This window comes from Lycium barbarum, chromosome 8 (assembly GCF_019175385.1).
Source record: "Lycium barbarum isolate Lr01 chromosome 8, ASM1917538v2, whole genome shotgun sequence".
Taxonomy (NCBI): domain Eukaryota; kingdom Viridiplantae; phylum Streptophyta; class Magnoliopsida; order Solanales; family Solanaceae; genus Lycium; species Lycium barbarum.
The window spans coordinates 64286321-64299355 of record NC_083344.1 but is presented as its reverse complement, the minus strand read 5'-3'; the positions used below and the strand labels follow the sequence as shown (position 1 = coordinate 64299355).

Below are 13035 nucleotides of genomic sequence, written 5' to 3'. Positions count from 1 at the left end.
AAGCTGAGTAGCAGCTGTTCTTTTTTTTTTTTTTTTTTTTTTTAGTTTCTTAACTACATGACTTTGATGGATAGCCTAGATAAACTACGAAACAAAGCAGCAATCGTTATACTAGTTAATTCTTCACCTAAATCTCAATCTTTATCTGCATACATCTTTTGTACTAATTCTTCTTTATTTATTTTTAAAACAAAAAAAAAACGTTAATGTCCTTAAATCATTTCATAGTGAACAAATGTGGGGTCAACTAATCCAATACAAGTATCTCTTATGTTTTTTAAAAACAAAAACAAAAAAAAAACAATTAAAGTAACTATTCGGTCCACTAGCGAATACAAAACAAATTTAGTCTCAAATCCTATTATACCTTCTTTTGCCATTAATGACACATTTTAAAATAAAAACTTCATCATCACACCCCACAGTAATAAACGCAGAAAAAAATTAACGTATCAACCCAACAAATACCTCATAATTTCAATATACAAAAAAAAAAAAAAATGCCAAACACTTTACATAAATTATATAAAGCAATTGAGAGATTTTAGAGTTAACAGTGTAAAGGTGGATTTCAACACTCAGTTGCAAACCAACATGCATATTCACGTACAAAGAAATAACTTCATATGTATATATTTAATAAAGGAGTTGTTGAACAAATGAGAATAAGATTGAAATTGAACCTCAAATGTCTATGCAAATCAAAACAGCGATCTTAGATGACTAAACGAAGCTCAATCGGAAAACCTTTGAACTCGGCGGATACCTCAAACGAAAACCTCGTACTCGAATAAAACCTTTTCGAAACACCTACATTGCTCTAAGTATTTTTCCTCTCTATATTTTTTGTTGCTCACTGTTTTGCTCTATTTTTACTATTTTCTCTGGGTTTTTTTTCTCTACTGCTTCTGATGTGTTTTTCTCTACTGTTCCTGATGTGTTTTTCTCTACTGCTCCTGATGTTCTCCTTTTTTCTCATCCTACGTTTTCTTTCTTTCTTTTCTCCCTTCTGTTCCTTTTTTCTTTCTTTTTATCTGTGTTGTGTGTGTCGTGCGTGTGTGCTGTGCATGTCGTGTGTGAGTGTGTGTGTTACATGAGAGAAAAAAAAATGGGACGTGAGGGAGTGGGGAGTTGGGAAGTTTACTTGCCTTTTTTTTTTTTTATTTATAATTTTTTTCTCTTTTCTTTTTAACAAAAATAAAAGTATACAAAATATGAAATTAGCTAATCATTTATAGACCAATGAAATATAGCAAAAATTAAATAGGTAGTTCATAGTCAAAGAATAGTAAAATCACTAGCTTATTTATTAAACCCAAATTAGAAGGAAAAAATATTTATATATATATATATATATATATTTTCAAATTTCTTTTCTCTTAAATAAAAATGAAAACAAGATTTATTTTAAAATGTGACTCTATTTTTAAAGTTCTCAATTTTTAAAATAAAACTAACTAAAATTGACATAAAAATCAAGATGTCTAATCTAGACCTAAAAGAAATATTTAAAAACTAAATAGGGTGTAAAACTTATGTTCGGTCAAAAATTAGGTGTTTACAGAATGTCCCTCTTTGCTTGGAAACATGAAGAGTTTTCAGGTAAAGATGTGAACACTGTGACTGATTTTTGACCTGACTATTATTTGAAAGACGAAAAGAAATAAAAGAACAGGATGTGACCGAGTCCTGGTTTTGGGCATCCTACATATCCCGGGTTATAAGGGAATCAGGTCACGTGTAGTTCAAGTGGGTAAAAGGATGGAATGATGAGTTGGATGATCGAGTGAGGTCCCTTCGAGGTTTCGGTTCGTGGCTCCTGTTATTACATTAAAGAAATGAAAAATACAACAAAAGAAGAAAGGAAATACAAGATCCTATTTACTATACTTGTCTTGAATCTTCCTTTAGACCTTCACTTGCATCTTCAGTTATCACCTCACCTTCTTTCGGTGGGTACCTTGATCTCAAAGTATGATCTTGAAGTTAGAATTTGTGACTTGAAATTGCAACTTGGAGTGAATTGTTGATTATCTTCCAAGTAACAGTTCGCAGAATATTCTTGGATGCTTGTTTCTTGATTAGAGGCTGAGAAGATGAATTTTGAGATGTTAGGTTGCTTTATATGTCAAAGCCGACTCTAACTATCCTTACGATTGAGCATTTTTCTTATCTCTGACCAATGATGGAACTTCATTCTTGAATATCAATTCTGTGCTTCACGGGAGAATCTGCAAGCCATCAAAGACAAACAAAAACGAACAAATATTTTTTGTCCCAGTTTGTACCAGGAAAATTTTGTGAGTGTTAGCAAAATCATGAACCACCTGGGACTGTATTCTGAGGTAGTCAACCTGGAATTTAAAATACGTGACTGTATTTTGAGGTAGTCAACCTAAACTTTAAATACGTGACTGTATTCTGAGGTAGTCAACTTGAAATATAAAAACGTGATTGTATTATAAGGTAGTCAACCTGAAATTTAAAACACGTGACTGTATTTTGAGGTAGTCAACCTAAAATTTAAATACGTGACTGTATTCTGAGGTAGTCAACCTGAAATTTAAAAACGTGACTGTATTCTGAGGTAGTCAACCTGAAATTTAAATACGTGACAGTATTCTGATGTAGTCAACCTAGAATTTAAAATACGTGACTGTATTTTGAGATAGTCAACCTGAAATTTAAAAACGTGACTGTATTCTGAGGTAGTCAACCTGAAAATATGACTTTATTTGGAGGTAGTCAACCTGAAATTTAAAAATACGTGACTGTATTTTGAGGTAGTCAACCTGAAATTTAAAAACGTGACTGTATTCTGAGGTAGTCAACCTGAAAATATGACTTTATTTGGAGGTAGTCAACCTGAAATTTAAAAACGTGACTGTATTCTGAGGTAGTCAACCTGGAATTTAAAACACGTGACTGTATTTTGAGGTAGTCAACCTAAAATTTAAATACGTGACTGTATTCTGAGGTAGTCAACCTGAAATTTAAAAACGTGACTGTATTCTGAGGTAGTCAATCTGAAATTTAAAAACATGACTTTATTTTGAGGTAGTCAACCTGAAATTTAAAAACATGACTGTATTCTGAGGTAGTCAACCTGAAATTTAAATACGCGACTGTATTATGAAGTAATCAACCTGAAATTTAAAAACATGACTTTATTTTGAGGTAGTCAACCTGGAATTTAAAATACGTGACTGTATTGTGAGGTAGTCAACCTGAAATTGAAATACGTGACTGTATTCTGAGGTAGTCAACCTGAAAATATGAGAAAAGCAGGGATTTTTGTTCCCTAAAATGCAACCAGGGAATGTCGTACCCTGTGAAGACATGAAAATAAATAAGGGTTTTTGTTCCATAAAATGCAATCAATAATAACATGATTATATGCGTATCAAAGGAAAAAAAACATTTGAGAACTTACTTTATGGCGTCCATCAATTTTTAAGAACTGTTTTCTTAAATTTCTTCGCCCCTGTTTTCAACAAAGAAAAATTTGTTAGTCTTAAAATGGTGGTCGGTTTGTGGCCTTCACTCGCTGTGGAAATTGTCTTAAAGCCCATCCCACTTTACGAAAAACGAGGATGATAGTGATCGACCAGATTGCTTAGAAACTATCTTTGCTTTCGAGAGACCATGATCTTTCAATGCTCACCTTGACTATTTTGTACCCCGTATCATTTTGCGTATGTGGTGTAATCGATCTTATTCTTAGAGCGATTTTTTGTTGTGGTGATCCTTCACCCTAGTACCTCGAAATAATGCTTTGCTTTTCGGGCAATTCACTTTCCTGGATAGATCACGAATGGATTTATGCCGTTGCCGATGCGGTGCGTGCCCAATAGTCATTGCTCTGTACCGCTAGGAAACTATAGTCAATTTTGCAGCCTTTTCTTTGCTCTTGAATTTGACGCAAGATTATACCGAAAGGGACTCAGAGAACAATACTAGAGATAAGGAGAAGAAAATGACAAAATTAAAAAAAATAAAAGGAGTTATGTTTAAACAAAAAGGTGTCCCTTTTGGGGAAAGAGGGAAGAGACTTATCTGGATGTATATGCCGACTTCAATGTATCATGACATGCATTTTGGACTGGACGCTTGATCCATCTGAGCTGTCTAAATCTCAAAATATGGTACCCTTCAATCGGAAACCGAGCTTTCTACGTAAATCGTGTTTATGCCGGAATAGAAGAAACTCATTCGATCAATGGTTCCCTGTGCGGGTCTTTACCAACCGACCTTTCTCAACTTACAATCATCTTATAGTGCCCTTGATGGTTTTCACCAATAAGACTCTCTCATCATTTTTTTTTATTTATTATTTAAACTTACAATCGTCTTATAGTGCCCGTGAGGGTTTTCACCAATAAGACTCTCTCATTTTTTTATTTTTTATTTTGAACTCATTATCGCCTTATAGTGCCTGTGAGGGTTTTCACTAGTAAGACTCTCTCATTTTTTCTTTCCTCGTTTGCATTCAAATAAAGCGTTGTATACAACACCAAAGTCGTGGCACGCTGATTTGGCATTCTCAAAGATTGATTAGAAGGTCTTAAAGGGGAATGGCAAAAGAATCATAGATTGAATTACAACTTTGGAACCTTTTTTATGAAAAAAATATATATATATATATATATATATATATATATATAAAATAAAAAATAAAAAAATGTTCCAGTTTCTTCAAATACTAGGGAAATATGATTTTTATTTTTTGGTGGGACCGAACCCCGAAATAGGGCTGCCTACGTATCCTTTTAGGAATCAGGTCGAACGTAGTTCAAAAACACATTTGATTTTTTTTTTTTGCGCTACGTTAGTTCCAAAGAGGGGAAAACAAAGAAAATGTGAATAAATCTCAAATGGGCTAGAAAGGGGTGACCGGTGTTTGGATAGTGAGAACGATAGCCTTTCGTCATCCCGAACTGAAAATGCCAAGTACCATAGCGTCGAAGTGAAAACATATCAAACATAATATCTTTTGACTGAGTCTGTGTTAATGGCTATGTCAGTCACCTTTCCCTCTATATCGGACAACTGCAAAGCTCCCTTTGACAACACATGTTTGATAACATAAGGGCCCTGCCAATTTGGGGCGAATTTTCCCCTCGCTTCTTCTTGGTGCGGAAGGATGCGTTTCATAACGAGTTGGCCCACCTCAAAATGTCTTGGATGCACCTTCTTGTTGTAAGCGCGAGCCATCCTTTGCTCGTATAACTGGCCAAAACAAACTGCTGTCAACCGCTTTTCATCGATTAAAGATAATTGTTCTAGTCTAGACTTGACCCATTTAGTGTCATCAATCTCTGCTTCAACAATGATTCGAAGAGAGGGGATCTCTACTTCTGCTGGTATGACCGCCTCAGTTCCATAAACCAATAAGTAAGGAGTTGTGCCAACAGACGTGCGAATAGTCGTGCGGTACCCTAAAAGAGCAAAAGGCAATTTCTCTTGCCATTGCCTGGATCCTTGTACCATCTTCCTGAGGATCTTCTTGATGTTTTTGTTTGCAGCTTCAACAGCTCCATTGGCTTTGGGTCGATAAGGGGTAGAGTTGTGATGCACAATTTTAAACTGCTCACATATCTCCTTGATGAGATGACTATTAAGGTTGGCTGCATTGTCCGTGATAATGGTCTTTGGTATACCAAAACGACATATGATGTTAGAGTGAATAAAGTCTACCACCGCTTTCTGGGTGACTGATTTGAACGTAACAACTTCTACCCATTTGGTGAAGTAGCCAATGGCAACTAAAATGAATCTGTGCCCATTAGAAGCTTTTGGCTCAATTGGCCCAATAACATTTATCCCCCAAGCAACGAAAGGCCAAGGAGCAAACATAGGGTGCAACTCCGATGGGGGAGAATGAATTTTGTCACTGTGAATTTGGCATTGATGACACTTGCGAACAAAGCGAAAACAATCTCGCTCCATGGTAAGCCAATAGTATCCTGCTCGAAGAATCTTCTTTGCTAGAACATAACCGTTCATGTGCGGGCCACATACTCCGGAGTGCACTTCATTCATGATCATTTCAGCTTCTTGGGTATCCACACATCTCAACAAATTCAAATCCGGGGTCCTTTTGTATAAGATCTCCCCACTCAGAAAGAAACTATTGGAAAGTCGCCTAATAGTTCTTTTTTGATCTCTATCGGCATGTATTGGATATTATTGTGTTTTTAGGAATCTTTTGATATCGTGATACCATGGCTCACCATCTGGCTCTACTTCAATTGTATTGCAATAACCATGTTGATCCTTAATCTGAATCTCCAACGGATTAATGTAAGCATTGCCTGGGTATGGAAGCATTGAGGCTAAAGTGGCCCAAGCAACAACCAACTCATTGTGAAATCTGGGAATATATCTGAACTCAATTGACTTAAACCTTTTGCTAAGGCCGTCCAAACATTGTTTGTACGGAATGAGCTTGATGTCTCGAGTTTCCCATTCACCATGAGCCTGCCGAATGAGTAAGTCAGAATCTCCAAAAACTATTAATTCATGTGCATCCAGATGTATTGCCATGTTTAAACCCATTATGCAAGCTTCATATTCCGCTGTATTATTGGTACAGAAGAAACGAAGTCGTGCCGTGGCGGGATAATGATGCCCCATTGGTGAAATAAGAATTGCCCCAATCCCGACACCTTTAATGTTGACCGCTCCATCAAAGTATAATTTCCAGACATGACTGTCATCGCGAACTTCTTCCTCAACTGAATTAATCTCTTCGTCAGCAAAGTAAGTATTCAAAGGCTCATACTCATCGTCAACTGGGTTTGCTGCTAAATGATCGGCCAATGCTTGTGCTTTTATAGCGGTGCGGGTGACATAGACAATGTCAAACTCCGTAAGTAAAATCTGCCACTTTGCTAACCTTCCACTCGGCATAGGTTTCTGAAAGATATACTTCAAAGGATCCATTCGAGATATAAGGTGAGTCGTATAGGATGAAAGATAGTGCTTCCATTTCTGGGCGACCCAAGTCAAAGCACAACACGTTCTTTCTAAAAATGTGTATTTTACCTCATAACTTGTGAACTTCTTGCTCAAATAATAGATCGCTTGTTCCTTCTTGCCTGTGGCATCATGTTGTCCTAGAACGCAACCAAAGGAGTTATCCATCACTGATAGATACAAAAACAAAGGCCTACCCGGTTCTGGCGGGACAAGCACTGGAGGGTTAGATAAATATTCCTTAATCTTATCAAAAGCCTCTTGACACTCGTCTGTCCACTTAACAGCGGCATCCTTCTTCAACAGCTTGAATATGGGCTCACATGTAGTGGTGAGCTGAGCGATGAACCTACTGATGTAGTTCAACCTACCAAGAAGACTCATGACTTCAGTTCTGTTCTTCGGGGGCGGTAATTACCGAATGGCCTTTATCTTGGAGGGGTCTAATTCAATTCCTCGCCGACTAACTATAAACCCTAGAAGTTTCCCAGTTGGAACTCCAAATGCACACTTGGCTGGATTGAGCTTGAAGTTGTACTTTCGCAATCTTTCAAAGAACTTTCTCAGATCACGCACATGGTCAACTTGAGTTTTGGACTTAATGATCACATCATCGACGTACACTTCAATTTCTTTATGCATCATGTCGTGCAAAATAGTAGTCATAGCTCTCATGTAAGTTGCCCCTGCGTTCTTCAAACCAAATGGCATAACCCTGTAACAGTAAGTACCCCATGGGGTGGTGAAGGCGGTCTTTTCTGCATCTTCTTCATCCATCAAAATTTGATGATACCCAGCATAACAATCCACAAAAGATTAAATCTCGTGTTTGGCACAATTGTCAACAAGAATGTGGATGTTAGGCAAAGGAAAGTTGTCCTTTGGACTAGCTTTGTTCAAATCTCTATAGTCAACACAAACTCTGGTTTTCCCATCCTTCTTTGGTACGGGCACAACATTTGCTAGCCATGTAGTAAATCGGACGACCCTGATCACATTTGCACTCAATTGCTTCATGACTTCCGCTTTAATCTTATCACTCACCTCTTTCTTAAATTTTCTTTGCTTTTGTTGGACTGGTGGGAAATCAGGGTATGTAGGAAGTTTGTGCACTACCAGATCAACGCTCAAACCTGGCATGTCATCATAAGACCAAGCAAACACATCTTTATGTTCAAACAAAACCTGAATTATGTCATCTCTAGTCTTTTGTTCGGCATGAATGCTTATCTTTGTTTCTCTAGTTTCATCAGAAGTTCCCAAATTAATTTCCTCGGTTTCATTTAGATTAGGCTTAGGCTTATTCTCAAATTGATCCAGTTCCCTTTTTATTTCTTCAAAAGCCTCTTCTTCATCATATTCATCAACCTCTTGATTCATTGTTTCGAGATTAAACAGCTCTTTAAGATCTGGACGTGAATTCCGCATGCATGTCATGTTATTAGAGCCGGCGTTAATGAAACTGAAATAAAAATTAAATAACAAAATTAGGGAAAAGGAGAAGATAGAATTGACTAAGAAACTAAAACTTCATTTTATTGAATTGGAAAGGATAGAAGGGTTAACATTAGAACATAGCAACTAAGATATTTGGATTACCACCCAGAAAATAATCCAAATATAGAGAAAAAGCAAAATAAACTACCAAGACTCCTTCTTTGTGGGGAGAGGAGTGGCTTCCCAGTTGGCGAGCTTGACTTCTGGGCCAATACGTTGCACATCTGCATGACTAGGGCCTTCCCCAATCTGAACCATATTTACTCCATAGAACATTTCTTTGAGACCTTGACATATTCGTCCACGTCATCTTGGACAGACATGTCCTTATCCTCTTCAAGACGTGACCAAGTAAAAGAGTTAGCCATGTGGGGAATGGGCTTTGGCAATTTCCAAACCTTATTTTTCTGCTCTTTTGCCCATTTTCTGTCAGCATTAGTTGGCCTAAAACCCAAACCAAAAGTATCTTGATTACCAAATGGAGAGATAGGGTCAACAATTCCTTGTAATGACACCCCTGAGCCCTTTCCTGGCTCATAACCATTTTGCAGCATTTGTGTAGCCACCATGACTGAAGTAGAGGATAGACGAGGCTCTAAGATAGGCTTCCCTTCCATAAACTAATCAGCTGCCACTATTTCAAAGGTCTGAAATATGAGGGATTCACAACCTTCCTTGGCCTCGACACATGGGACAGAAGGGTCTCTATATATTGAAAGATCATCTTCACCGTGAACAATAATTTCTTGTTTCTCATATTCAAACTTGACCACTTGGTGTAAAGTAGATGGCACCGCTCTGGCTGCATGGATCCATGGCCTTCCTAAAAGCAAGTTGTAGGAAGTGTCCATGTCTATAACTTGGAATGTGATCCCAAAATCAATAGGTCCAATTTTTAAAGTAAGATCAATCTCACCAATGGTGTCTCTTTTTGCGCCATCGAAAGCTCGAACACACACATTGTTAGTACGAATTCTATCTGTGCTGATTTTCAAACTTTGCAAAGTAGAGAGGGGGCAAATGTCCACACCCGAGCCTCCATCAATCATGACTCTTTTCACATAATGTTCTTCACATTTGACAGTTAAATGCAAAGCCTTATTATGCCCAGCTCCTTCCACAGGCAACTCATCGTCGGTGAAAGTGATTCTATTCACCTCAAATATTCTATTGGCCATCTTTTCCAGGTGACTTACAGTTGTTTTGTCTGAAACATGTGCCTCATTCAGAATTCTAATCAATGCTTGACAGTGCTCTTTAGAATGTATGAGCAAAGATAGCAATGAAATCTGAGCAGGAGTTTTTCTCAACTGATCAACAATAGAGTAATCCTGAACTTTCATCTTCTTCATGAACTCTTCAGCTTCTTCTTCAGTGATAGGTTTTTTCACCGGAAATTGGCTATCCCTGGCCTGTCTGGCTCTCCTTAATTCTTTTGGAGCATAACACCTTCCAGAACGCGTTAAGCCACCGGTTTCATCTATTTCTTCAACAATCTCCTTGCCTTTGTAAGTCACAGTGGTTTTGTTGTAGTTCCATGGGACAGTTTTCATGTTTGTCACTGGAATTTGTGTCGTGTGCTTTATCACAATTGGTTCTGTCATCTTTCCTAAACCATTCTGGTTTGACCAAACCTGGGAAAACCACTAGGAACATATAATTTTGGTCCAGTTACTAATGTCTCTTTTTTCTTTGTGGCTCCAGGAACATACAATATCAACTTCCCCGAGCCTTTGAGATTCACATTAGAACTTGCACCTTTTACACACAACGGTGCTTCTTGTGCAGACTTTGTCACCATACCCAACCCTTCTTTTAAGGTGTCAATTTCCATTATTGTTTTGCCTATTTGCTTGTATTCCTTATCGTCACAGATCATCCCAGCAACATGAGCATTGTTGTGAGCAGGAAGTGGGTTGTTGGTGACATTCGGAGCCTCTTCGTCATGTATTACAATTGCTTTGTCATCAATTAGCTTCTCAATGACTCTCTTCAAAGTAAAACAATTTTCTGTGCTATGACCCTGAGCGTTAGAATGATACTCGCACCTGACAGTGGGGTCAAAACCTCTTGCATTTGGGTTGACATTATACGACATGATAGGTTCAATCAAACCCAATTGTATCAATTTCCGCAACAGGCTTGTGTATGATTCTCCAATTGGGGTGAAATTTTCCCTCTGTCTTTGTTCTTTTACATAATCAGTCTTAGGACGTAGATTATAAGGTGCTTGAAAATTTTGTTGTTGGGGACGAAAGCCTTGTGGAGCAGGCGCCCTCCATTGTTGGCGTTGAGGAGGTTGGGCATATGCCTGGGTGTTGAAAATCGTATATTGGGGTGGAACAATTGAGTAGTGGGGATCCTGATGCGGATAAAAATGTTGAGGTGAGTTGGATTGTCCTCGTAAGATTTGGTGGTTTGTCCCCCTTTGAGCAACACTTGACCCTGATGCCATCATGGATCCTTCCTCTTTCTTTTTTCGATTTCCAAAACCACCAGACCCATTTTGAATTGCTTGGGTGGTAGCCTTGAGTGCTACCTGACTCACAATTTTGCCGGACTTGATGCCATTTTCAACCATTTCCCCAACTTTAATTGCTTCTGCGAATGTCTTTCCCACTGTGGAAAGCAAATAGTGGAATTAATCAGGTTCTTGTGCCTGGAGGAAAACATCAATCATTTCCGACTCCTTCATCGGCGGTTTGACCCTGGCAGCTTGTTCCCTCCACCTGATAGCATATTCTCTAAAACTCTCGGTAGGCTTTTTCTTTATACCTGCGAGAGAAGTGCGATCAGGCACAATATCAATGTTATACTGAAATTGTCGAACAAAATCTCCTGCCATGTCATCCCATGTATTAGAAATATCTTGATCGATGAACCATTCTGAGGCAATTCCTACTAGACTTTCTCCAAAATATGCCATGAGTAATTCTTCCTTATTCCCTACCCCTCTTAGTTGGTTACAATACTTCTTCAAGTGTGCTACGGGGTGGCCGTGACCATCGTACTTCTCAAACTTCGGAGTCTTAAAACCAAGGGGAAAATGAACATTGGGGAACATGCACAAATCTCTGAATGATACGCTTTCTGGACCTCCTAATCCTTGCATATTCCTCACACTCTGCTCTAGACTCTTCATTTTTCTAGCCATTTCTTCTTGTCCCTCATTCTTAGCAGTTTTCTCGATCTCGACGGGGGAACTATACTGCTGAAAGGGGTTATATGAGTCTGGGACTTTAAAAGTCAATTCCGGAAAATAATATTGATCGTGGTGACCTTTAGATGGAGGCTTATTATTGGAATTCTGTACCAATGTTGGTTGAGAGATTGTAGTAGTTTGTACAGTGGGGATGAAAAGTGGGTTATTTCTGAAGGGTGCATTTGGAGGGCGCACAGTGGAAGTTCCAGAAGTGTTGGATATGTTAACATGCAGACCAAATCCAGGAGGAAAAAGTGGACCACTTGTCGGGGTTTCAATGGGAATTGACATAGTCACATCCGGGAATCCAGGGATTGAAGATGGTGGAGCTTGCCCATTCATCCAAGCCTGGTACATGTCAGCCATTTGTTGTCTCAACATCCTTACTTCCTCTGCTGATGCTGATTCATGTTGAACCATCTGACCTCGAGATTCATCACCGTCTGACTCGTTTCCATCCTTATGGGCCATTATCCCCTTGCTTTTGGACCTTGTGTTATATTCGTGAGGAGCCAGTTCAACCACAAACCAACCACCTTATCTTTAAGACGAGAACAAACAAGTTAGGGTTTAGAATTTTGAAGATATTAATCACACGTTGTATGCCATGCACCTAAATTATTTCCCATCTAATATGAGCATCAGAAGGCATTCATGTTTCATCCCGGCTTTTAGGTGAATTCATTTCTCTTTTTTTTTTGTTATTATTTTTTTTCTTTCGGTGATTTTGAAGTATTTTGATCGAACCCATTAAGGGGTGCCTACGTATCATGTTAAACATGAATCAGATCATTACGTAGTTCATGATGAGAATGGAAACTTGTTTCTTTTTTTCTTTTTTCTTTTTTTTTTTTGAATTTTCTCTCTTTTTTTTTTTTTTTTTTTTTTTTATCTTTAAAAGAAAAGAAACCCTTTTTATTTTTTTATATTCCAAGGAATGAATAAATAAAAGAAAACATTTTTGGTATTTTTTCAAATGTTGGAATTTTCTACAAAGAATAATCCTAAAAATAAGGTAAAATCTTTTTGGATTTTTTTGAATAAGGAAAACTCATTTTTTTTTTTTGAATTAGGATCACCGAACCCAAGAAGGGCTGCCTACGTATCTCATCGAGGTGAGAATCAGGTGCGCGTAGTTCGTGAAACTAGCTTAGACTCTTGGATTTTTTTATTTTTTTCTTGACACCAACAATCTTCGACCCTTTTTTTTTTAAATGGAGGATAATTATTTCTCTCTTATTCTTCCTAATCACCCTATAAACGGGTCAACATGCAAATGCCTTCCAAATAAATATGTTTTCGGATAGCACATAAAATAACCATGGTGGTCTTTTGAGATAGACACCTGTCTTAGACGG

At 37.9% G+C, this 13035-nt stretch overlaps 1 pseudogene; it reads right to left on the bottom strand.

Moving 5' to 3' along the window:
* Positions 1 to 10084: 10084 nt before the first annotated feature.
* Positions 10085 to 13035, bottom strand: part of LOC132607842 (uncharacterized) — a 56314-nt pseudogene continuing 53363 nt past the window's right edge.